At 30.6% G+C, this 4,500-nt stretch overlaps 1 long non-coding RNA gene across 2 annotated transcripts; it reads right to left on the reverse strand.

The window, feature by feature from the left end:
• Positions 1-1,960: 1,960 nt before the first annotated feature.
• LOC145064816 (uncharacterized) lies at positions 1,961-3,542 on the reverse strand. Of its 2 annotated transcripts, XR_013688098.1 has the most exons (3): positions 3,361-3,542; positions 3,038-3,129; positions 1,961-2,441 (listed from the first exon to the last, which is right to left on the reverse strand). It is a non-coding gene; the product is annotated as an uncharacterized LOC145064816 (long non-coding RNA). The 2 variants fall into 2 exon arrangements; XR_013688097.1 differs by having other exon boundaries at positions 3,038-3,542.
• Positions 3,543-4,500: the final 958 nt, after the last annotated feature.

The raw sequence follows: 4,500 nt of genomic DNA on the forward strand, positions 1-4,500 counted from the left end.
AAAGGTTACATTATGATATGTAAAATTATTATTTTATAAAATATTTAATTGTTAAATATTGATATTAAATTTTTATTTTTAATAAACCCGTGTAATACACGGGTCTCACAACTAGTGTATATATATATATATATATATATATATATATATATATATATATATATATATATATATAGGGAAAAGTGAATATACCCTTAAGGATTTATAAGTTTAGGTACCCGATATATAAAACTACGTAGTTTTGATATTTGTTGACATTTTGGGAAAAAAAATATAATATCCATAAATGTTTGCTAAGGTTCCTAATTACACTCGACTAAGAGGGTGTTTGGCTTAGCTTTTGTGGGGCAAAAGTCATTTTTGTAAAAGGACTAGCTTTTTACAAAAATTGTTTTTTAAAATGTGTTTGGATTAATTTTTAAAAGGAAAAAGTCAAAAGTTAAAGTGTTTGGGTTAACTTTTAGGAGAGAATAGAGAATCATATGCTGTGAATGAAGAATTGATTAGGATAGATGAGAGTATATTGGTAATTTAATATTTTTACTGTTGAAAATTTGGGAAAAGTCACATAATCGTGACTTTTCAAAAGGCTCAATTTACTCTATTGGAAAAGTCATTTCCAAAAGTCATTTTCAGTTAAACAAACATCTTTTTAACTTTTTCTAAAAGATAAAAGTAGAAGTCATTTTAAAATTTAAAACAAACACCACTGATAACATCGAATTCTCGTCCTCCTTGATCGCCTGCTAACATGATCAGCTGCGTATCATACGAATTTATGTCACAAAAAGATTTCAAAGAAATCGAATTCAAAGAGTAAAGATAACGATTTAAAAAAATGGCAAGTCAAAGGAAAAACGATTTCAGAGAAATAGAATTTAAAAAAAAGAAAGAAAAAAACTATCGTAGCATCCTTATGCTGATCTCATCGACAAGTTGATTCGATTCATTCCATCATCATCATTAAGAAATTGGAATTAACAAGAACCGATTTCAAAGGAATTCAATTCAGGGAGTTCTCAGAAATCGCAACTCACAAGAAATTGGGTTTGATCGGTCCTTTAAAGGAAAAAAAATCACAGAAACCTTGATTCCCCGAAAAAATGATAAAGTGTGGCAAATTTTAGTTCACAGAAATCGCAATTCACCTTGCCTGCTACTGTATCCCTTGTTTTCTGTCTTTGAATTTCAGAGCACTTCCAAGTAATTGATCTCATGTTTTATTGTTTCTGGAAGTCTATTATTTGTGGGGAAAAAGCTATCAATAATGTCTATGGTTTTATTTTTTTTCCTTACCACTTATGCTTGGAAGGTATGAAATCAAACTTATACATACTTAGATTATAGGTCTTATGTTCGGATAACGTGAGCACAATATTGCACCATCTTGTGGATTTGGATAATCATTTAATGAATAGCCTTTAACCCCTTTGGTTAATTAGATACATGGCGTAGCAAAAAATGTTGCGCTTTCTACTCAAGTCAATTTGATCTTGCTTACTTGGGGTCAATACAATATATTAGAACTTGTTTCCTGATGTTGTATTCTTAAAATTCTATTTTGCTCGTATATGGCTGAAGAAATTTTTATTTGAAGGAAATGTTGATTTTAACTTTAAAAGTAAAAACTAGAAACGCCAATATGTTTTCTTAAGTTTGCATGCATGATGTTTGTTTTATGCCTGCCATGTTGGGGCTATTGTAGGCTATCAATACGATTTTTCTGTAGTTGATTCTTGCACAACCAACTTGTACATCTAATATAGTTGTTCATACAATGATACAATCTGTTTCAAGTGCATTATACAAAATAAACATATACGAATTCCATTATATATGTCAGATGTTTGATGAGACACTAAAGGTTAACCAACATAATATAGATTATGATTGTCTTGAGTAGGATTAAAGAGAATTCAAATAAATTCATCCACCACCTAATGCGAACAAAACCGAAGAATAACAAATGCTAATTTTGATTAAAAATAATAATTACATTGCTATTTTGGATAAATATGAAAAGTGGGTTGCTATTTCAGCTTACTCCAAAAAAAAAAAAAAAAAACTTTTGTTCTATGCATTTTCTATCAACATATACATGGTCCATTCACTATACAACAACCCAAACTTTTTCTAGAGTTCCTACAATTCTTCCATTTCTTCAAGTATTCCCACCATTTCTATAGCAAAGAATCTCAATAACAATCGGATAGTGATGAAGCACACAAATTCTACTATTGAGCATCTTTATATCACTATGTATCCCTGTCAAGTGAGAAGCCACTACATAAAATGATAAAAGTTTCACAAAACATAGAAACATAATCACCATCATTAAAGGGTAAAAATGTCCAGACTCTAGAGTTACATTGTGTTGCAGCCGAGCCTCCATCAGATGGTTTGAAAAGAACATACACAGGGCTTTCATTGATATCCATCAACTGTAACAACGTAATCATCATTATCATGTTAAAGAACAATATATTTAACATATTAAACAGAAACAAATCTAAACTTCACCATAAGCCATTTTCACAAACCAAAGATACTTTCAACCAGTTTGTGTTATTAAAACTGCGATTAAATTCATGGAAGGAATAGTTCTCAAAAACCAACAAACTGCATATTTCAATAAACAAAAGGGAACAACAGGTATTAAGTGAAATCATGAGCTTTTTCAGTGGTAGCTTCTAACTTATGTCCTGCTCTAAAATAAAAATTAAGTTAACGAACTGCACTGTTGAAACTTTTCAAGACATACTTCATCCAGCCTGGATACTCGACAATCAGGAAATAGTACAGAAAGTTGGCTGATAAAAACAAATATATTAGTGCATTTAAACTTATTTCTGAAGTATGGAATTTGTTGTCTGATTAGGCTAAAAGATTGACCTATAACCAAAGGAGGACTTCCATCAACATCCCTTGGTGTAAACAATTTTGCAAACCGTACAACTTCAAAACTACCAAAGTCCCACATAACCACCACAAGTTTTGGCTATTTTCCATGCAATATGAATAGCTAACAATATATCACCTGTTATTTATAAGAAATCGGCACACCAGGACCAATAGCATCAGGAATGGATTCAATCAAGCAATATCATTAAGGGACAAACACCCCTACCCCTGGTCGTCAATGTGGCATATAAAATTAGGAATGAGAACAGGCTAGATAGCACTAAAGAGTTGACTGTAGTTGAAACTCGAAACATGCGAATGAAGAAAGCCCAAAAGGAGATTCACAAGAAATTATACGAATGGCTTTCAGAGGCGAAGAAAGAAGATAAGATACTTCATCCAAATACGCCACGCTTTTATGCTTTGATTCAATGAACAAAAAGGAACAACAATTATTACCTTAAATCCCGAGCTTTTTCCAAGTCAAGGAGGATTGATGTGCCAAGAGTTCCAATTTAGTGATTATCAATTCCTATTTGAGATTTGGGACATACAAGAGGATGAGAGGTAGTAAATTATGACTTTGGTGAGATAAAATTACAATTTTGGTAAGGGATGAGAGGTGACAGAGACAAAATGGGGCCGGACCAAAAACAAAATTGGGCCCTCATACTTTTTTTTTTCTTAAAAAAAAGAGGGCAACACCTTCGGAAATTTTATTAATTAAAAAAAATACAATTGAAGGCTGGGGACTCCCCATATATAGAAAGAAAAGACTTCGGTCCCCATATATAGAAAGAAAAGACTTCGGGACAGGCCCCATAAGCCAAACAACCTATAAACTATTAATATAAAAAAATAAAATAAAAAAGCCAAAACATGCTCTAAACCCTAATACATAAATATATCAAAGAAAAACTAAAAAAATTTACATTTACGAGCTTTTTTAGATGCAAAGTCATCAATTATAGAATTAAGTTTAATATTATCCAACAAATCTTTTTCAATGTATAACATAGCCAAACCATTTAATCTTTCTTGTAACATTGATGATCTCAAATAATTTTTTTTAATAATTTTAGTTTTGAAAAATTTCTTTCTGCCGATGCTACAGTAACAGGTATGGTTAATAAGATTCTATATGCAATACAAACATTTGGATAACAATCTTTACCTTTGACAAACTCTAAAATTTCAACCGATGACATAACAACATTTGGCAAAGTTTTTTGTAATACTTAAAGTTCCATAAAAAAATCATTTAAATCCACATCACATAAGTTATTATGAGTAAACTTATTTACAAAAATAACACAACTTTTTTTTAAGTTCAATATCATCCAATGACTTTAACTTTTTTGAATCATATAAAAATCCAAAAATATTTTCAAAGTTTGTTAATTGCTCAAATCTACTCTCCAATGACGCAATTGCCACATTAAACAATATATATAAAATACTCAATCCTAAATGATTCTTTGGGTGATAGTAATTCATCTTCACAATTAATTTCATCAAATTGTATTTTTCTAGTAATTTGGCGTTTTTTTGGGAATATAGGTTCAACTTCCATATCCGATGCAATGGCCTTAGCGTTAT

Source organism: Lactuca serriola, chromosome 7 (genome assembly GCF_051521515.1).
Source record: "Lactuca serriola cultivar US96UC23 chromosome 7, Lser_US96UC23_V15, whole genome shotgun sequence".
NCBI lineage: Eukaryota > Viridiplantae > Streptophyta > Magnoliopsida > Asterales > Asteraceae > Lactuca > Lactuca serriola.